This window comes from Zalophus californianus, chromosome 3 (assembly GCF_009762305.2).
Source record: "Zalophus californianus isolate mZalCal1 chromosome 3, mZalCal1.pri.v2, whole genome shotgun sequence".
Taxonomy (NCBI): Eukaryota; Metazoa; Chordata; class Mammalia; order Carnivora; family Otariidae; genus Zalophus; species Zalophus californianus.
This window is the reverse complement of record NC_045597.1, coordinates 108680708-108703934: the sequence shown is the minus strand read 5'-3', so window position 1 is coordinate 108703934 and position 23227 is coordinate 108680708. Positions and strand designations below refer to the sequence as shown.

The window sequence follows — 23227 nt, the reverse complement described above, 5'->3', positions numbered from 1 at the left end:
GAAGTTTTTCTACTATAAGCTGCCGTCACAATTTTAGATCTATATTTTCTCCTCATAAATGATTTGGTGGCCTCTCATTTCCCCCCTGGCATAACTACAAGGCCAAGTTAGAAAGTACGTATTATTTATTGCTCTGTTCTGAATTCAGTGATACCAAAATATAGTTTCTGTCTCTCTCTGTATCCTATTGATTTAAGCTATCTCTTTACAAACCCAATTATTTTGACTGAGCTTCCTGACTAAACTAATTGATGGAACTGACTAGTAACTAAATGGGAATCAAAGTTTTAGATATAGTAGCTAGTCAGATGTGGTAAAACAATAGAACTGATCTTGCTTTAAAAGCCTGAAGTTGAATTTTGTGGAAAAACAATAATAACAATGTATTTCCCTAAAAGACTTACACATGACAGTTACCTTCTATACTTTGTAGAGTAAGTAATATGTACCTTTGCCATTATTCCTGTCATAACAGAGAAATTTAATATATTTTGGTAGTAATATATATTTTTATCATGGATTAGCATAAGAATCTAAAATACTATTAGAATACAAATAAGTATATGCTCTGAATTCATTCATATTCAGATAATTACTTTATTGAAAGTAATTAGAAATTTATTATTTTTCTTTACAGGCTTTATTAACTGAATTTATTTTTCTCATTTTGTAAAACATTTTTAAAAATTAAAATATATTCCTAAATGTTATTTCAAAGTTAAGACTTTCTCTCAGCACAGGATATATAGTAGAAATCATTGCAGTGATAAAATAGACAACAGGATTTAATGTGTTTATAAATGTGACTATAACTTTCTCATGCAATCACGTTAATTTCAGTCTGCAATTAGATGTCCAATTATGGTTAAAAAATGCAATGGTATAGTTAAATAAATGGGCCCATTCATTTGCTGTTGATTTCCCGGTAGGTCAGATTCTTATAAGTATCACCAGTGCAAAAGGCTAATGCTTAAGTCGGTAATGATTGTGTAACTTATATTGTTCAATAATTATGCCCTCATATTTGTTGAATGATATATTTGGGGTTTCTCAAATATTCCAAAATAGTTGTAAATATGCAACACTTGTCAAAGGTGTTTTTTACCTGTAGAAACAATGAAAGGTAATTCAATTAATATATTCTTACTGTACCAGTCATCCGTTTAATCTTATTTTTCTCAGATATAATCATGTACGTATGAAAGTTTCCATTTATACATGACTAATATTATAACTATATCCTTTATAGAAAACGAATTGAGAAAGTACCTTTTTATATGAGATTTCTTCTAACTTTATTAAGTAAGAGAAAAAAGAAGAAAAAATAGTTGAAGAAGATAGAGCGCGTTGCCTTGCTAAGATGCGGCATTACATTTTATCTCACAGTGCATTCTTATTAACAGTCAGACATCCCTTCCTGAGATGCATGCACCTCATTGTCCTGGCTGGCTTAGCCTTCAGACCAAAGACAGGTATTGTTGAAACACGACCTCATTTTAGTCGAAAGAATACATTTCTTCTTTAGGTAAGATCAAGGTACCACAGATCGTCTCTTGTTTTATTCTTACAATCAATAGGACGTTCCTTCCTAACTTTTCCACATTGCATTGACATCCTTCAAGACTTCCAACACAGCTTAACTTTAGAAATATGAATACATAATTCCTTAAGAATTTTTCTACCACTGAGTTTTTCTTTAATGACAATTTGTCATTGTAGCCCTTTCTTCTTAAAATGAGAAAAGATAACTAAAAATGGGGGTGGGGAGAAGAGAAGTGAAACTTAGTTGTGGTTGCTACAGAAATGGGTTTAGAATGGTCTGTTTTCTTTGGAAATTAGGATGTATAAGGAGAGGAAGGACAAAGATGATGAAATAGTGCATTGACAGTAAGGATTTATTGAAACTTCTAACCACACAGACCAAGTAACTGAGGCAATTAGGAACCTCAGACTTTTGCTAAAATATGCATTCTAGAAATTTAAAAAAGATTTGGTTTTTAGATTATCTAAGATCTTGTGTGCATTTCCTAAAGCTTTTAATGGTATATTTTATTGGTATGAAAATGTTAAAATAGCAAGTATGCTTTATTAAAATATTCCACTTTACTCAACTCTATTAATTTTTAAGGCATTTTCTCATAATTAAGCTCTTGAAAGTACAGTGATAACGATGCCAACTCATGGGTAAGATTTTTGCCTCCTCAGGTGAAAATATTATGATCGTGCCTACTGGGCATTTGTATTTCTCAGACTGTTTTTAAAAAAATAACTAAGATTTATAGATAGAGTTACTAACTCAGAATTCAGGCTCTTTGGCTGAGTCCTTGTATTGTTATTTTAACAAAAAGGCTAGCAGTTCACCAGCACCATGTTGATGGCTCATAATGTTAGTGCATACAAATCTTCCTTGGGAGAAAATATGTTGATTTAATCCAACATTGGCTAACGTTAAGAATAAGTGGAATTTATAATTTAAACATTTTGGATCTGTACATCTTTAGATATAGTTCTTTCCCCTACTAGGATGTTTTCTTCCTATTTGAGCTTGTTAAGGATATCGTCAACTATTTTGAAATTAATCCTGGTAGTGTAAGAACCAAAATCTTGGCACCTTTTCTATTCTTCTTGCTTGCTGTCATTGCTGGGAGAACATAAGGTTATAAAGAACATGAAAGTTTTCTCTTACATGTATTTTAAGAAAACCACTCCAACCAATTCCATAGAAGAGACAAAGTGGTCTCCTTTACACCTTTCATGAGAGCAAGGAAAATAATGTATGTGAAAACATTATAGCCTGTATTTCACTATAAAACCGGAAATCCCTTACATCTTCAGGATGGTTTAATTTTTTTTTTCATTTTTTTCCCTACTGAATCCATAGGATTCCCAATCCATGTGGTTGGTAGTCATTCACTTACATATCTACCCATTCAACAAAGTAGAGCAAATATGTGCCAGGTACTGTTCTAGGAGTTAGGAGTGAGGCAAGTGAGCAAGTTAGACAATGCAACTGGTTTGATTTAGCTTACATTTTAGTGCAGGAGGAAACAGTCAGCAAATAAACAAATAATATTTTGTTCTAAGAAGAAATAAAAAATAATGTAATGCAATCGAGATAAGTAATTGGTGGTTGTAAATCATAGAAGGCCTTTTGAGAAGGATGAACTATTTGCTGATACAAGAGAATGAGAGGGAACAAGTATGTGTAGTTCGGAAGGAGAAGCCTTCCGTGCAAACCCTTGAGAGGGAGTCAAGAATTTGGTATTTTAGAGAGAGAAAGAAAATCTGTGTGTTTGAAATGAACTGTGTGTGTTTGGGAAAGAGGACGAGTAGGAAAAGGCATATTTATGGGCGCCTGGGTGGCTCGGTTGGTTAAGCGACTGCCTTCGGCTCAGGTCATGATCCTGGAGTCCCGGGATCAAGTTCCGCATCGGGCTGCCTGCTCAGCAGGGCGTCTGCTTCTCCCTCTGACCCTCTTCCCTCTCGTGCTCTCTATCTCTCATTCTCTCTCTCTCAAATAAATAAATAAAATCTTTAAAAAAAAAAGGAAAAGCCATATTTATGGCAAAGCCATAAACAGGTCACACAGGACAATGCAGATCAAGGTGAGGCATTTGGATTTTGTTATTATTACAACAGGCAGCAATTGGATGTTTAATCAGAGGTGACGTGACACAGTTTAATTTTTAAGAGCTCTTGCTTGTTGCTGCTGAATGAAGGAGGATAAGAGGGATACAGTAATCCAGTTAAAGGGTTGTCGGAATTGTCCTGGAGAGCGATGCTGGTGGCTTAAATGAGGAGACGGCAGTGTAGATGAGGACCAGGTAGAGAAGCAACTCCTTTCTTTAATTTAGGAAGATTTTCTATAACACTGAATGCAGCACCAGTCAATATAATGAGAGGATAAGGCTATATCCTTAAATACAGCCTCAAACTATTATCTTTGATGGTAAAGGTTAACAGTGAAGGCTATTTGAAAATGAATGCATTCCTTTTTGCAGCACCTTTTATTGATTTGCATGAAACATGTTTCTCAGTGTAAAGCATGTGATGGTCACATGTGAACCCTGCAATATTGCTTGCCTTATTACCTTTTCCCTTATATTTCAGAATTTCTAATACCATCTTCCCTATTACTCCATGTTTTCCCATACCATGTCTGTAGAATGGAATTAGTAGAGTCAGACCCATAGTATTCTTTGGGGGTTTAGTTAAAATAATGCACTTAGTGATAGTCTAAGCATTAGTAAAAATGGCAGTAATTATTTTTTCTTTTATTTCTACTAATCTAAATAAATATAACAGCAGAAGGAGTAGGCATTGGCCTGTGTGATGAAGATTCATTTGTGCATTTTTTTCCCTTGAAATCCTCAGAGTTTTCAAGGAAGAACTCATTTTCATTGTCCCCAAATTCTTGACATGACTGAGAAGAATTTGTGCTGATAGTCAAGTTCCCACTAATGAATATTTGGTTAAAGGGAAGAAATTGTTAAGAATGCTGCTATTGGCTATAATCATTACCCTGCCTGGAAATTCCAAGAAAACTGTAGAAAGGAAGGGGGTAGTGACAGTAAATGGTGGAAAATCTACTGGGTAAGCGTTTATGACCTAGTGGGTATTCCTCTTTGTCAGTCAGGGCCCTTGGATTATTCTGTACTTATCCTGTACTTATCCATACATTCGTTGAATAACCGTTACAGTAACTACTATGTATCATTCAGTGTGATTTACAGACTAGAGAAAGAAACAACTAAACAACAAAAACCAGGACAAGCAATGAAACACTAGTTTAACAATTGTACAAGTTTGGATTTTCAGGAAAAGATTGCTTATGGCTACAAAACAAACTCATTTGGGTCTATTGAGTTCTTGTTGGAGCTAGAAAGGAAAAAGAATTGAGAGAAAGGAGAGAGAAAGGTATTATAAAGCTGATGGAAAAGGAAAAAATATCAGAGCCCAGAAGGTCTGTGAGAATGAAGAAAGGAATACAGTGTTTGAAGGAAATACTGTTAGTATGAAGCTAGTGAGGTACTCTACACCCTAAGTTACTTAAAAATTGTTTCAGGATTTGATTCCATTGATTTTTTTTATTGTTCCTTTTCTTTTGCTCTCTTTCCTATCTACCTCGAGAAAAAGTGAGAAATTGGTTTTAAAAACTTCATATTCAAATCTGCATTCCAAAGTGCAAATTTAGCCCCCCAAATATTCCCACTCAGTTTCTTTTTCAGTTATACAGGTCATCTAATGCCAAGAAAGCAACTGGGAGTAATCAACCTTTTTGACACTATTTACCTTATGTTGCTAGCAGCAGCATTGTGGATGAAATACTTCACTTCATTCAGAGAAATTACCTTGGAAAAGCTACATGATCATTACATAGAATGTTTAAAAAGACAACTTGCTTTCTTAGTTTTTCAAACACAATACATATTTTGATTAAAGAAGGGAAGACATATACTAAAGACATTAGGTTAAAATAAAGAGAGCCAAAGCTCAGGCATTTAAAATTTTATAAATAAGGTATTGAAATAACAACAACAAGACATTGAAACAAAAGATCTTAACCAATTTATTTGTTGTGTAAAGAGCTTACATGCAGGTTTAGCAGACATTTGCTAGATGCATGTGCAGAAATCAAATTTGTGTATAACTTTAAGTTCAGTCCATTTTTCATTCCTATTGTCAAAATCCCCTTTAATAATTTAGCTCCAAAATTTCAGTAGTAAAATCAACATTTTGCCTAGAAATAAGTTAAATATGAAATAAACACCAAAATTTTATTAAATTTTTGAGTGACTGAACAAAATGAAATTTGAGGCTGAAAGATTTTGCATTAATATTTAATTTGGGACTCGCTGTAAATTTGTTTGCTGTGTACTTTAGCGGGGGGGGGGTGCCAATAAGTTTGGAAATAAATTAATCTGAGTAATTGAAAACAGCAGGAAGGGGAAGGGTTACTTGTATATTTGTGAGTACGAGGCATGAATTATGCTCCCTGACTAGAACTCTGCTCACATCACACTGAGGTCTGCTGAAGGACTTTTTTTCCCTTTCATAAGGAAAGCACTATGGGAAAAAGTTCAAAATGAGTATAAGGGAGTTATTTATATTTTAGATAAAGCAAAAAATAATTACTGACTGCATGCTCAGAATAAAAGGCATTGGGCAGGAAATGTGGTGACCCCTTGGAACAAACTTAAACCTGCTATAAAGAGCCAAGGAAAATAAACAAAGCTTATTCAGATAGCAGTTAAGCTGGCGAGACACCTGAAAAATCTAGCAATAGGAAGAAAATCACTTAAGTCAAAAATAAACTTTCAGAGATTGAAGCTGCTTGAGTTCACCAAGATTTAGAGATGAATGCCAAAGAGGATTAGTAAAACTCTCTTTCGTGTGAAAGCAGCAGTAATGGCTCTATCGCCCAGTCCCAAACTCCCACTTGAGAGTCACCCTGTGAGTGTTGAACTCAGTATACAATAATAATATTTTCTTAAAAAGCAGGACATCATATAAAGGAACCTGCAGCAGCAATCCTGCGCTCTTCCCTCCCTTCTGCCAGTGAGAGCAAATGATAGGCCACATTTCTTCTATAGTTACCTGGAAAGAAATAGATTGCCTGCGGCTTCTGAGCTCTCCACTCAGAGAAAAGGCTGCTTAGACCTCTTTGCTCATCATGTTAGGTAATGGCACTCAGACATATCTGACTCAACTTTATGAACTGAAGGGCAAGATATGGGGCAAGTTTTACAAACACAAATGCATACAGCACCCAGGCTAGTCAGAAGGTGTTCCCCCGGGGTGACGTGTAAATTAGAGAACACCCACATTGTCCAAAGGAGCAGCTGATATGTGACTGGAGCAGATTGTGGCCTTGGGTGAATGTGAGCCAAGGGGTTGCCAGACCTTTAAATAGTTTAAGAGTGGCCCAGAATCTGGATTATTATGCATAATGCCTTATGTTTTAAATATTGCCCATCAAGATAAAAAGCAACACACACACACACACACACACACACACACACACACACAACACAAAGAAAATAATATTGTAGGGGTCAGAAACACAAGTTGATGGATTGAACACCCAAGCTGACAGCCTGTCACCCGTGTGGAGTCCTCCAGTTGAAGACATCAGCATAGAGTTGGACTGGGTCACAGCAGAAAGACATTTTACTAGGTGCATTGCAAACCAAAAGTGGCCCTAGAGAGCTGAGCATAATGCCTTGAAATTTGGAGTGCATAATTGTTATAGGTCATGGCTTTGGGTGGAAGGATATCAAAGATGAATTTCAATGGTGTCCTGCATCTGTGCCTTTAAAACTTCCTCTTTCTTTTGAGACATAAAGGCAGGGTCAGGGGGAGAGAATGTGGATACAGAGAAAATTCTTAAAGACCCCTCAGAAAATGAATGCTGTTAGACCCAACTGTGACTTGAAGCAGAAACATGCCACTGAAAGTGATCAAAAAAACAAAGCTCCCTTACTAATCGTGAGGACATGCTATGTGGATGATTTCAGTTAGCCTCAACACTCCAGGGACCTCATGAAAAATACTCTAGATGGTAAGTAACAGCCATGTGGTGAAAACAAGGTTGCTGTGCCACACACATCATTATTGAAATGTGGAATGAGGGGCGCCTGGGTGGCTCAGTCAGGCGGTTAAGTGTCTGACTCGATTTAGGGTGAGGTCATGATCTGAGGGTGGTGAGTGAGCCCCACGTGTGGGGCTCCATGCTGAGCATGGAACCTGCTTAAGATTCTCTCTCTCCCTTTCCTCCTCACCTTGCACTCTCTCTGTCTCTCCCCCACAAAAAAATGTGGAATGAAAAAATGAAAAGAGTATAAGGGAGAAGAAAAATATAGTGAAGAAAAGATGGCAGAGGTATGATCCTAATGGGTAGACAAATTCTTACGCTGAGACACAAATGGAATCCCATTTAGGTTTGTGTTTCATCTTCCCTTTCTTTGGGAAAGCCGTGACTTAATAAGAGCCAAGTGTGTACTCTATTTCCACGCACTGTCTTTAGATTTAAAGACTAATTCTTATGAAGAATTAGTATATCCAAACTGACTATTTGAATCAGCTTTTTTTAAAAAAGAAAACTTTTTATTTTGAAAAAAATTTAGACTTGCAAAAAATGTATGCAACAAATACAGCAAGTTGCCATATTCTCTTCATTTAGCTGCTCCTAATGTTAACATAGTGTAGAACTATAATACAATTACTAAAACAAAAAGTTAACATTGGTACAATAAATATTAGTAACTCAACTATAGATTTTATATTTCACTAGTTTTTCTACTAATGAACTGCTTCTATCCCAACATCCAATCCAGGATTCAACACTGTATCAAGTTGCCATATCTCCTTAGACCTCCAATTTGTGGCAATCTCTGTCTTTGGTTTACTTTCATGACTTGTTCTCCATCGAAAAATCCTGGCCACTTATTTTGTAGAATGTCCCACAATTTGGTTTACCTGAGATTTTCTTATGGTTATGTATTTTTGACTAGACTATCACATAAGAAATCTGCCCTCTTCATTGTATGGTATCAGGAGATGCATGTCAATATGCCTTATTATTGGTGATGTTAACCTTGATCACTTAGATGAGATGATGCCCTTCTAATTCTTTCTACTTTATTAATTGGAATTTTTCTGTAAGAAAAAGTTATTTTCTTTCCTTCTTTCTTTCTTTTCTTTCTTTCTTTCTTTCTTTCTTTCTTTCTTTCTTTCTTTCTTTCTTTCTTTCTTTCTTTCTTTCTTTCTTTCTTTCTTTCTTTCTCTCTCTTTCTTTCTTTCTTCTTCTTTCTCTTTCTTTCTCTCTCTCTCTTTCCCTCCTTCCCTTCCTTCTTTCCTTCCATCAATATAGAGTCACAGGTATTTATTTTATTATTTGTGTTATAGTTCAATACTATCATTGTTTGTGTTCTTGCTTAAATTGTTCTACTTTTGGCCATTGGGAAGTCTTTCAGATTGGCTACTATGGCCCTTTTGAGATACTCCCATCCTTTTTTGAGCATTTTTTTTTTTTCTTTCTAACCCAGCCAGATGATTCAAGCTCATCTTTTTTTTTTTAATGATGCTTTTTTTATTTTTTTATTTTTAAAGATGTTTATTTATTGAGAGGGAGAGAGAATGATAGAGAGAGAGCATGAGAGGGAGGAGGGTCAGAGGGAGAAGCAGACTCCCTGCTGAGCAAGGAGCCTGATGTGGGACTCGATCCTGGGACTCCAGGATCATGACCCGAGCTGAAGGCAGTTGTTTAACCAACTGAGCCACCCAGGTGCCCTCAAGCTCATCTTGATTTTCCCTGTTTTTGCCCTGGAATCAACTGCTACTCCAATATCATGGGATATTGGAACTTCAGACACTTTTAGGTGGATGTGCTCTCTTCAGTGTCATAAGATTATCTTAAGAGTGGTAAACAATTGCAAGAATAATTCCTCTACTGATATGTTTTGATGTTCCAAAAGAAATCATTTTGCTGAGTTCTTTAATTTAATTTAATTTATTTATTATTCTTTAATTTTAAATATTTTATTTATTTCAGAGAGAGAGTGCACGTGAGAGAGAGCATGAACAGGGATGAGGGGCAGAGGGAGAGGGAGAAGCAGACTCCCCACTGAGCAGGGGGCCCAAAGCAGGGCTCGATTCCAGGACCCCAGGATCATGATCCGAGCTGCAGGCAGCTGCTTAATTGACTGAGCCACCCAGGCACCCCTCAGTTCCTCAGTTCTTTAGTTTTAATACAGTAATCCCTGTAGTGATTGATTATCTGCTGACTAAAATTCTAAATTAGTGTGATTATGGGTGATGATGCTTTTTAAGGCATTCAAAATATCGCTGTCTCCAAAGTTTCTTAAAAAGTGCATACATTTTATAAAATCAGTTAATATTTATTGATCTTTTCTCAGAAGACCCGTGTTAGGTACTTTTTTAAAAAAAGCATCTCTGCCCTCAGGAGTTGATGGTCTAATTCAGATAATTCATAAATTTTATGACTTATAATTCCAAGGTCATATAAGGGATGATAACAAAGGGTTTGGTCAGACCTGGCAGGTGAGGCCATGGGCCTATAGTGATTTGTATCTTGTCTTTTGGATGGACAGTGAATAGAAAAGCATATGCCAAAGATAGTGAATGGGTTTGATCTTTTGGACAAATCTTGACTAATTGGTAGTTATTCAGATTGCTGTATTGAGAGAGATTATATAGTTGAGTCTGGGTTCTTTAGTAAAGGGCACATTGATGAGTTGGTGATATTTCCAGTGATCAAGTCAGAAGACATATAGGAGTGTTAGTATCTGTCTTACCATTTCCGGTTTAGTTAGCACAATAGGAGCATAGTATGGGTCTCTTGTGATTAAAAAAGATAGCTCCTGCCCATGACTCATGGGTAAGATGAACCAATGAACCAATGGATAAAATTCCAGCTAATGAAAAATAGCTTTGTATAAAAACAAGTGTCTAGAATCTTTTCAAAAGGCCTAGGATCTCCACTTTTTCAATGTATGCAGTTTTTAATTTCCTTCCTTTATAGTGCCACCATGAACATCATATTGCTGGTGGTTGAAGAGGGCTGTTCTTCCTAATCATTTCCAGTGTCTCCTAACTTTGAGCTGCAGTTTTTTTTTTCCCCCTCACTGTAAGATCCACCCCCACCTGCTAAAAGAGCCAAACACAACCTCACTCTCCAAAGAGTCTGATTCATTTTAGGTGCTTGGATACATCCAGTTTTAATGATACATTGTCTAAAAAAATATAGATGTGAGATTATTGATCCAACCATCAGTTTAGCTTCTGATAATAGCTCTAGGAAGGTAGTGAGAAACAGAACTAGTTGGAAAGCAATGCAACACCCATATTGAATTTTTAACAACTTAATACATTTTAGGAAATGATCCATCTGAAAGGCATTATGGCTTGCTGAGAAAAGCTGTACACTGGGAACCGGGAGAAGTGGGCTCAATTCCCAGCTCTGCAACTGACTCACTCTTTGTCCTTGGGCAAGTCACTTAGCCTCTCTCTGTGTCTACTTCCTGCCTGGTAAAATAAGGAGAATAATACATAAAGACTCCCACCTCACCAAGATGTGTCGAAGTTGTTCTGTAACCACTGAAGGATCTTTCTTCCTCCTGCTGGCTAATGGCAAACTTATTTTTATTAGCATCTCGTTTGATTGAATTTTGCAAAAAGAGCATGAAACTACCACTAACTTGAAAGAATCCTTTAATCCTTTAATTTACGCTGGAGTTTTACTGCAGTACATATTGCTTTGTGTTAACATATTCAATGCTAGGAGGAGGGCTTGTAGATCCTGTATCTACAAAAATATCTGTTGCCTCAATCTACTTGAGTGTCAATTATGTAGTCTTGTCCTGAGCACTGCAGAGCCCACTAAAAGAATAGAAGATGAAATCCTGGAGAGAAGAGGTTTACATATAAGAAACAATTAGAGAATACGACCTAGCAGTATTTATTCAAAAATGCTATTGCTAAGGTTAGAGTTTAGACAATGAGGAAATCAATATAGGCTGAAAAATCACAGAACAATGTCTTGGAATACATTGAAGAAATTCCTATCATCCCATGACATCTTCCCTGATTCCTCCAACAAAAATGATCATTTCCTTCATTTACCATCCTCTTTGTTTGATTTTGTTGGCTCATTTTACATTTCTCCAGTTTTCTCTAAATGTATTTTATAGTTTTTTAAATATCTTTCTTTTTAAATACTAGGTAATTATAGATCATACTTTTTCTTTGTTATTTTGTTTCTTAATTCATTTGTATTGAACAGTACCCCATCACATTTTTTTCATGATCTTTATCTTTTGAAATGATTACGCCAATTATAGAATATCTTGTATTCTGAATTTATTTCTTCATTATTTTATTTATCTTGGTCCTGAATCACCAATGTTTTCCTTTTTTTTTAAGATTATTTATTTATTTATTTGACAGAGAGAGAGAGACAGACAGAGAGAGAGCACAAGCAAGGGGAACAGCAGAGGGAGAGGGAAAAGTAGGCTCTCCTCTGAGCAGGGAACGCGATGTGGGGCTCAATCTCAGGAACTTGAGATCATGACCTGAGCTGAAGGTAGACGCTTAACGACTGAGCCACCCAGGCACCCCTCACCAGTGTTTTCTGTAAATTGGATACTAGATCTACAGGCTAGGCTAGATTCCGATTGAATATTTATGGACAGAATATTTCCTAGGTGATATTAGGTATGTGTATTAACAACGCAAACACTAAGAGAGACAGAAAATGCTCCATAGCTTCGGCTTTGCTGAAATGCTCTGCAGTAATGCTGCGTACCGTTGTAGAAAAAAAGGCTGCACTTATTAGCTGTATTATCTTTAATAATTACATTATCTCTTCAAATCTCAGTTTCCTTATAGATGAAATGTGTGATATCTACCATAAAGTCTTGAGGTTTTGAGAAAATAACTATAAAGTGTCTTTTTATAGTAGGCACTCAATTAATGAAATTTTATTAGTACTGGTAGTAGTAATAATGGTTGCTTTTGTAATGTATTCAGTCATATGGTCTTGTATGATGAATATGTTTAAGAATGGCATTCATTCTATGAACAGAATGCAATACTGTTCATGCGAGGATTCCCATTGTAACAGATGAATGTTTCCTGTCTCTTGGTTGGTTGGTTGTTTTAATATGCCCCCATATAGTATGATATAAATGGGAGACACCATTCTAGTAGCTTATAAATATTCTAATAAACAAAGTTAAGACATTATCCATAGGCAAAAGGCTGTATTTCTCTAAGAACTCTCCAAATTCTTTGTCTCAAGATCATCTTGTGCTTTCTACCACTTTAATATAAGAAGAGAAAAATATATACAAGATCCAGGAAACTACACTTGAGTTATCCCAGTAATTTAAAAACGAAACAAAACAAAAACACAAAAACTAAAATAAACAAAACAAAACAAAAAATCACATTAAGGTTGAGATTAAGAGATTAAGTTTTGAAGTCAGTCAGTTTGGAGTCCAATCCAAGCTTTATCACTTATTAGCTGTGTCACATTGGCCAAGATACATAATCTCTTTGAAATTCTGTATGCTTATTTGCAAAAAAGCTCAAAGAGATGTAAGTATAGAATAGAGATATATAAACCACCAACTCACAATCACTGCTAGTTATTATTATATTTTATTACTGTGTATATGCATTTACTGCCTACAGTTGGCAGTTAATATCTCTTAGAAGCCAGTGAAATTATAGTAGGAAGACCAGAACTGTTGCAGAGTCTGCAAAAGGATTAGGCAGAGGAATGGTAGGGAGGAATGACATCCACATCTCACTCAGTTTACCAAGCTTTGTGCCCTAGTCTGGGGTTACATAGGACCAGAGGGGGTTACTTTTTCTAATTAGCCTAAAGATTCCATGTAGGCTATTGCTGTCCTAGATGGGAACCTTCTAAACACAGGGAACTGAAAGTACAAAGTTAGTGAGGAGCAAGAGAATTGACCTAAAATAAGTAGTTCTGTGGTTCACTATGGTTAAGTCAAGAACTCTTGAACAGTAAGATGTGCAGAAAATATTCTTTATAATTCAGTAGACCTAAGGTGCGCCTTTTAAAGTCATCTCTAGAAGAAGAAGTCATCTAAAATCTAAATAGGGGCACCTGTGTGGTGTAGTTGGTTAAGCATCAGACTCCTGGTTTTGGCTCAGGTCATAATCTCAGGGTCGTGAGATCTAGCTCCGAGTTGGGCTCTGTACTCAGCATGGAGTCTGCTTGGGTTTCATTCTCCCTCTCCCTCAGCCCCTCCTCCCCTCCTCAAATAAATAAATAAATCTTTTTTTAAAGGATTTTATTTATTTATTTGACAGAGAGATAAGAGAACACAAGTAGGCAGAGTGGCAGGCAGAGGGAGAGGGAGAAGCAGGCTCTCTGCCGAGCAGGGAGTCCGATGTGGGGCTCAATCCCAAGACCCCAGGATCATGACCTGAGCCGAAGGCAGACGCTTAACCGACTGAGCCACACAGGCGCCCCAGTAAGTAAATCTTTAAAAAAAATAAAATCTCTAAATATAATTGGTGAACTACTTTATAATAGAAAAGAAACGTCAAAGAATAAATTTCAGTATATATTTTCATACTCCCTTCTGACGTTAGTCTCTAAAAATATAATTTATTTTTTTCTTCAAATAGTTTAAAATGACATTTTGATTACATTAAAACAGAGAGTTACTCCCACAACTTGCTAACTTACCGGTAGTGCTTCAAGTCATGACTTTGTGTTCATGTATTGAATGTCCTGTGGGGATACACTGCTATGTTGTATCTGAAAGTAGAAAGAATAACTTGTTGGTAATCTAGACTACTTCTCTGATCTTGGTGGTAATAATAAAAATGGCATTTTGTTTTTGTTTTTATGGGTTAAAAACAAAAGTTTTCAAGTTTTTATTATTTATTTTTACCCATATAAGGCTTTTGCATTTGCCTTAAAAAATAAACAGGTGGGCGCAGGAGGAACATCCGTTGTTTCTTTTATTCTCCATAAGCATTACTATATTTATTAAAAATACTAATTTTTTTCCATGAAGAAGGATGTGATTGTGTAATACCAAGTAAATGTTTAATGTCTCTGAGTGATAAATTTACATAAAGGATAGTTTGCTTTCTCATCAGAGTGTGTGTGCTAAAGATTTTCTGTCAGAAGATCAGAATGAAGAGAAAATCAAGGCTTAGCTTTGTGTCTTTTAATATGACCTGTGTCATTCTATACAGCTTTTGAAAACGACTGAACCAGATATCATTTTTGAATGTTAACACTGTACTCTGCTGATGCTATTATTTTCTCTTCAGGTAGGGGGACTATGAGGGATGCCTGATGGGCATGTTTTACTTCTCATTAGGAAGAGCTACCCTTTATGTAAAATAATCTGAAAATTTAAAAGTATGTTTTTTTCATTATTTTTGTCTTTTAACCCAAAACTGCTAAAATTTTGCTTTCCTGCAAAGCAATAAGAACAAATAGTTCTAGGCAAAATATGTACAATGTTATTCTTGGGTTTACTAAAGAAACATAATTTGTTAGAGTAAGCCAATAGTTGAAGATTTTTTTTGTATCTGATCAGTTTATAGATACTACAAAAAATGTTTTTTGAAAATAGAAGAAGATGCCCTCTTTAAATAAACATTACTTATATGTTGCTACTATAAGCAATACAGAATTACTATAGAGACTGTCCAAGTTATACTGTTTTAATCTTGCTATTATATTTTCTACATGGCAGATTCAAGCCTTGCTCTAGTATTATAGAAATAGGAGAAAAAGACGTTAGAACATTTCTAGGGTGTTAAAGTGAGTTAACATCATAAGCACCAACTGTCAGCAAGCTTTGGGGAGCCAGCAGGGAACCATGTTTATCTCACATAATGGATGTGTGGTCACGGATCTCATTAAACAATAACAATCTTTGGGAAATGGTTGTTTCCTCCCCAAGTCCACTCTAAATGTACTCTTTCCTAGTCCACTGAGGTTCATGCTGCTTATAAGGTCATCATGCTCTTTTTTTTTTTTTTGAGTTATTTTATGTTTTGTAACAGAAGAATCTTATCACATAAAAATTGAGATATTTGTCTCTCAAAAATCCATTGAAAAGGAAACCAGTGCTTGAGACTCACTAGGAAAGTTCTTGGGTAAGCATAGTTTCTGTGATAAATTGTTCTGAGTGTAATGAATGAGACACCCACCACTTGACATGCTCAGTAGTTTTCACCTGGAGTCAGTTGGGGGAAATATGCAAATGATCTAACTTCAGTGACCTTGGCAAATAAATTCTACAAGCCAGTTTTAACCAAAATCTGTAACTGAAAATATGGTCACTAGATCTCTGGTGTGTGAAGCAATGTGGGCATCCATAGGGTGTTTTTGTCCCTTTATAAAAGATTTAATTCATCTTGTTAACTGATACAAAAATGCACTAATGATAAATTAAAAGGGGTATTTGAAAAAGGAAAAATATGTATATATCCCAACCACTTGGTCATAATGAAAAAGTGTTGGATGTCCAAGTATCCTCATTCAGCCTTGTCTGATTTTAGTACTTTAATACTTTAGTCCTTTAGATTCTCGTATAGCTTGTGTTTCAAACGAAAGCAATTACAGGAAATGAGAACGATGGTGCTATGAAATAATCATTAATATGAGAAGGACTCTAAAAATGTGAATTCTACTTTCATTCATTGATGGATTTTTTTCCCAAGAAGAGCATAGTAGTCAGTGGCCATATGCAACCCATGCTTTAGTGAATTTGTTTTTTCTTTTTAATTATTAAATATCTATTGATAAATTACTTGCAAATTACACTCCTAGCAGAGAATATGAAGAGACTGACCATATTCCTTTTGATTTTCCAGCTAACCTTAAATCTAGGATTGCTCTTTCACATGGAATTGAAGATGAATAATAACTTATTTGAGAAAAAATATTTAGGATAATGATAGAGGCTCTAAAATCATAGGAAATATTCACTTCAGAGAACACATCTATATTTGTTTTATAGAGAGTTCCCTGTAATTTTATATTTGTGCCATCTTATGCATCTTATTTTTTTAAGAAGGGAAATATGTTTGACTTTTAGAAAAACAATATATTAGAAAACTCTTTGGAACCATTAAGATATATTTGTGGCCTTAAATTCTTGGGGTGTTAATACTTTCGTCTAAGAATTATAATAGTAGAATAAAGCAAAGTGCTTAGGAACATAATTTGTTTTTATTAAAATACATATCTTTATTGTTTTATGCATTTTTACCAACCTTATTGAGTGGTATTACTTTTTTCAGCCAGAAAATATTGTAAAATAACAGTAAATGTAAATACTTAAAATATATCAAAATTTCTTCTTCTTTTTTCTTTCTTGCTCATCTTTGCACATAATTAATCAACTATGTGAATCAGCTTAATCAGAAAAAGACATTTGTTTACATTTAAGACCTCTGTTTATTGTAATTAAGGCAATATTACGGTTTAAATATAAAGTTTTATATTTATACTTTTTTATACTGACATGTATATGTTCCATTAATTAACTATTTCAGCTAAATGAGAGTTAACATATATATGCAATCAAATTTTTTTTAAAAGATTTTATTTATTTATTTGACAGAGAGAGACATAGCGAGAGAGGAACACAAGCAAGAGGGAGTGGGAGAGGGAGAAGCAGGCTCCCCACTGAGCAGGGAACATGACGTGGGGCTCGATCCCAGGACCCTGGGATCATGACCTGAGCCTAAGGCAGACGCTTAACAACTGAGCCACCCAGGTGCTCCTGCAATCAATTTTTAAAGAATGTAGTAAAACCTCTTAGTACATATCAGACATAATATAATTTTTACCTTTGAAAATATTTTATTGCTGCTAGGTTTTTCAAGGGCTTCTTTATTAAAACTGATTATTAAACTCTAGAATTTGTCTTAGCATGCTATGAAAACTGATCCAGGATTTGAAAATGAGATGCAGAGAGGTAAAAGGCTGCTCACACTGGGCAATGGCATATTCCAAGTGACAAAAAATAAAAGGTGTATTAATGGCATAAAATTACAATGGAATATAGAGTAGCCCTGAAGTCAAAGACTTTGCTTTGTATCCAGGCTCCAGCTCCTGCTGCTTCCTAGCAGAGAAACCATGAACGAATCACATATTTTCTCCAAAACTAAATTTTTGTATCTGTAAAATGTAATTCACGACAACTTATTATATGGTGTTGTTTTAAAACTGAGCAAGAAGGGGCATCTAGGTGCTGTAGTCAGGTGAGTGTCTCACTCTTGGTTTCGGCTTAGGTCTGATCTCCACATTCTTGAGACTGAGCCCCCTATTGGGCTTGGCACTTAGCATGGAGTCTGCTTGAGATTCTCTCTCCCTCTTCCTCTGTTCCTCCCTGCTCGTGCTCTCTCTCTCAATAAAATAAATAAATAAATAAATAAATAAATAAATAAATAAATAAATAAATAAATATCTTTAAAACTAACTAAGAAAATCAAAGTGCTTTCCAAATTCTATAGCACGCTTTACAGAATTAAAACTTAATTATTCCACAACAATATTAAAGAAAGTCAGTTCACTCTCGTGATTTTTTTCAGTTTCCTATTTTGGAATCTTTATTTCTTTTGTTTAATTCTCATTTCCTTAACTTACTTGTATGGATGGCAGGAAAACACAACTTACTAATAATTTACTCTTTCAAAAATATTTATTGTGCACATGCTAGATAAAATTAGACTTACAAAAAAAAGTGTGAGTGACACAGTAATGAAAAACCATCATTTCTGTGTTAGAAAAAAAAAAAATGAGGCCAAAGTGTGGCAAACAGGACTTCCTAGGGGTGGCAGATATGTTTACAAGCAACACAGCAGCTCATTTTTTGTGATGACAAGTGCCTTAAGTGAAGTGAAATGAGATACTATACAAGTTCAGCTTTCATGTTGTATAAATCTAAGTACTTTTAGAAAATAAGGTTAAGTAATATTTTATCTAATTTAACCTTAGGAGCCTTAGAACAGTAAACAACCCCAAGGAACACATGAAATAAGACACTGTTATTTAAAATGTTTCATGAAGAGAAATAGTCATATTAATAATTGAAACATAAACATAAAATAATATAAAATATGAACCATTGCTAGACAGTAGATTTAATGTTAATTCTAGACCCTGAAGAAGTTTTTGAAATATAGGGTTATTGTGGTTTATAAAAAAAAAAAATCTTCAGTATGAATGAATTATTTCGGGAAATTTGTAAGCTTGTACCAATTATAACATTTTGATTGATCACCTTTCAAACCATATGTTTAAGAACTTAAGATTTGTCTCTTACACTTAAGTGGCTACCAAATCACTCACTCTGTGTAGCATATTCCACAGGAAATATTTTAATTCTTTACTGAATTTTTTCAAAACTCTACATTTAGCAAACTATATAGCCCTATATAAAAGTTAGGAATGAAAAGTATCATCCCACCCATACTGGCCCTACTTAGTAGAATGTATCAAAGAAGAAATGACATCTTCATCATTGTCAATGCTGGAAGTAGGCATTTATACATTTTTTTTCATTGAAAAGAACTAGGAAGTTCAATCCATTTACCATTCTGCTACTAGAATGACCTTTGAAATAACCCAAACAGACCTTCTGTCTAAACCTCTTCAATGGGTGGTCTTTTTTTAGAATAAAGTTTTGCCTTTAGAATAACATGTGACCTTCTTGCCAAAGCACAGGGGATAGAGATGACCTGGAATTTGCTCTCTGCTCTGGGCTCATCTCTAGTCAGGCGGGCTTTGTGCCCTTTCCCATCTTTGCAAATCAGCCTATGATTTCCCTCAAAGCACTTGCTAGGAACTGTTGCTATTGTTATCCACTGTTAATATCTTTTCGGCTCCCTGAGGGTAGGGAGTACATTTTTATTTCTGTCACTGACATGTAACATCTGGAAGTGGTAGGAAGTTTAAGACAGATAAGTAAATGTGAAACTAGTTATTTCCCCATTTGGTCTTGAAAAAGCCCAATTTGAGAGCGTCTCATAGGCGTAGGCACTAACTCTATGGAGTTCTCCAGATGTTTAAGTAGTGAAGGCATGAATTGTTCATTGCTTGCTTGTTTAAAGACTGGTTGAATATGGGGCGCTGTTAAGCGTCTGCCTTCAGCTCTGGTCAGGCTCCCTGCTCAGGCCAGGAGCCTGCTTCTCCCTCTCAATCTGCCGCTCCCCTTGCTTGTGCGCTCTCTCTCTCTCTCTCTGTCAAATAAATGGATAAAATCTTAAAAGAAAAAGAAAAGACTGGTTGAATATAAGGCTGAGAAGATGATTGAGAAGGTATGTAGCCACTGTTTCCTGAGATGAGACCCAAGAAGCCCGGGTGAGCTGAGAAGAGACAGATCTTGATTGTATTGCTGCCTAACATGGGCTTGAGGGCAAATGCAGCCATAATGATTTAAGTGTACAGCAGAATATCTTTAAAAACCTTTATGACCTTGTGTTGTATCAAACACATCTCTGACCCTTACAGCCACCCACAGGACTCAATCCAATATTTGGAAAATGGGTAGCTTTAAAGAAACTCTTTGGAGTACTGGTTTCAGGCCAGACTTCGCTAAATCAGAGTGCCAGTTTCCTTCATGCCAAACATTACAATAAACCCCTCTGCAAAAGGAATAAAGACTGCTGAGAAATAACTGATGAGGCTTTTAATGTCAATAAATGTCATCTTGTGCATCAGTATTGTGAAAGTTTCCTTTTCACAAATGGAAGAGGGATTTTATAAACTCTCCTGTGAAATGATGGGGATTTAGAGCCGGCATTAGTAGACCCTGTAATAAAATAAATCCCTCCTTCAAGTCCCCCTTGAAGTGAAGAATGGCACTTGAACTTTTCGTTTGGTAATACATGGATTATAGCCATCCCTCCGCTTACCACTAAGGTGTGTGTCATCTTCTTTGATCTCTTCGTAAACATCCTATTGGGAGAAAGAGGAAGTGGAGAAGAATTGCGAAATAGCCTTTTGGCTTCATTAGACATTGCTTGATTAAAGATTTGGAAGGTGCTGTGAAAATACATTTAGTTTTCTGACAATCTTGTAAATGAAGCTCAACAAGTGTGCACCAGAGTACTGATCAGATACTTGGGAGGAAGCTTTTACACAGTGGACAGACCCTGCTAATGAATCCCGGATTGGCACAATATTTAATTTGGCTTTTCCTTATATATAGCAGGTATATACGAATCAGCCAATAGCATGAGGTCAGAGATGTCATTTATTTGGCATATTGTGTTCATTAGAGTTTGTGACATATTCCAGCTTAAAATATTGTGCTATTCAGTGTATACATATTTATAAAAAAATCATTGGGCCATCTCTTGCAGGATTAGAATGTTAAATGGCATTTGTGAAAGACAAAAAATTTACTTGTAACTTCATTAATTGTTTGGCTAAGGCTTCTTCCTTTATTATTTTTTTTAACTGGAAAATTTGTACACTGCAAATGACTTTAGTTAGCTTCCTAGGTGGCTGCCAAAACCAAATAATCACATTAAACTCAAAGTGCATTTTTTTTTTTTATATATTCGAAGAACATAAAGGACACAAAGAACACAGAGCTGGGTTTCTTTATTAATGAAACTATCACTATAAGAAAGACTATAATACTAGGTTTATCACTAATAGGAAACAAAGATAAATAGTAATGTCTATATTTAAGGAACAGTTTATACATTTGTGTATACATTAATTTAACAGCGTGATCTGGATTTCCAGGGACTAAAGCTATACATAGCAACAAAACAATTTTATGAAAATAATTCCACCAATTAATTTACATAATTAAATTAATGTACATAATTTACATAATTATTTTCATCTACATGAAAATTAAGGCTTAAAAATTACAACTTGAATAATTTGTTAGTAAAGTCATTCAAATATTAAAATATATGGTGTTTAAAGTAACAAAAATATTAATCAACCCCTAACTCTCTACAGATCTCTAAGTCTGTGAGATTTTGGAGGAAGACTCTAACTCCCCAAAGTATAGGATCTACTTCATACCAGTGAATCATATGTATCCTTTCCTCACGACTGAGAAAGAAAAAATGATATTTACACACTTACACCTAGGAGACATAAGCCCTGAAATTCAAGGAGTGATTACAATAGTGATTAGCTACCAAATTATTCTTAGTTCTTTTTTATTTCCACATTAATTAAATTTCAGATGTAAGAGTTTTATCTTTTAAAAACATGCCTATTTCAGTGTTTGCTAATATTTTTTATTTTGGTGTGATTATCAGGTTTTCCATTATACCTAATTAAAAATACATCAAATAAATTTAGGGGGTCTTCTTTTCTATGTAAAATATCTTACTCTATTTTCTCTGTCTTTCATGGTCCAATATTGTGGCATGAGTTTCATTAAAAAAGATTTGCTTTTTAAATTTCATTATCAGAAGGCAATTTATAAACCAGCATTTTCTTTAAGTAACTATATGCAATCAGTATGATTAATTTTGGATGCTTTCAAAATATTTATATCGGTAGTAGCATTCTTTCTACCTAGAAGGTGATAGGAACCTCGTCCTGAGTTTTGGCTCCATAGGCATGGCTACCAGATCTTGTTAAGTGACTTTACGAGTTTAACAAAAATGAAGTATCCTGGAGTACCATTCATGTTTTCCTTTTGATGCCATTTTTAGACAATTGGGGGGAATTGGAAGGGATTGGGGTGCAAAATGGTTCACAATGCTGTGTCTGTAGCATACACATGGCTACTGTCTTGAGACACTGCTGTAAGCTTTCAAACACATTTCCACATATTTTAAGTCATTCTAAACAACATCCGTGTAAAAATATCAGCTCTTATTTCATACTGAAGGAAATTTAGACTCACAGAAAGTTCAACAAACGGTAAGTGTCAAAGTTCCATAAAGTCTAGAACTCAAATCTTTCAATCTCCAAGGCCTTCATTTTTTTAACTATAACATCATAATGTAGCTTTCTGCTGAAACTATAGTAATATTTAATAAAATATAATATTATGACAATAGAGCATTATCAGAGTTTTGTTTTTTAACAAACATCTCAAAAGTAAAAGAAACATGTGTTTTTCTCTATATATACTGGCTAGAACCCCATGGGAGGCTAAAAACTTGTTCTAATAATGGCTTATGCACTCAAAACATTTTGGGAGTTCTCATTTTGGAATTGCTTTAAAAGCCTACAGCATTTTCTTTTATACTCAATGCTTTCAAATCTTGATTTCTAAAGTGTAAATTTGATTTTTTTTTACATGATCAGAAGCCTTATAGAGGTCAGATATGTGAATGAAGTGATAGATCTGACTTGTTATTTTGGTTTTGACTTTCGAATTTTGAAACAGATTTTAAGTTTTGGTTGTATCTAAAGGTAACTGTCAGAGAAATATTTAAAAATAGTTTTCTTGATAGCACCAATAGAACATTAAGCAAGCTATCTATGTCTGCCTTAAAGGATAGCTTCATTTGGATTTTTTAGGACTGAAAGAATCATCCACGATTCTATTTTATCTAATCTATTTATCTATCTACACACACACTGATATATATATGAAAAACAGGTTTTATATTTGAGTATGTCTAACATATGCTTTATATCAAAATGTGTATAACATATGCAGAGAGACACACTAACATGTCTTGTATTTCAATTTTATGAAATACA

General features: G+C 35.0%; 1 protein-coding gene across 1 annotated transcript in view; it reads left to right on the top strand.

The window, feature by feature from the left end:
- The window catches only part of LRP1B (LDL receptor related protein 1B), a 1883216-nt gene that overhangs the window by 5883 nt on the left and 1854106 nt on the right, over nt 1–23227 (top strand).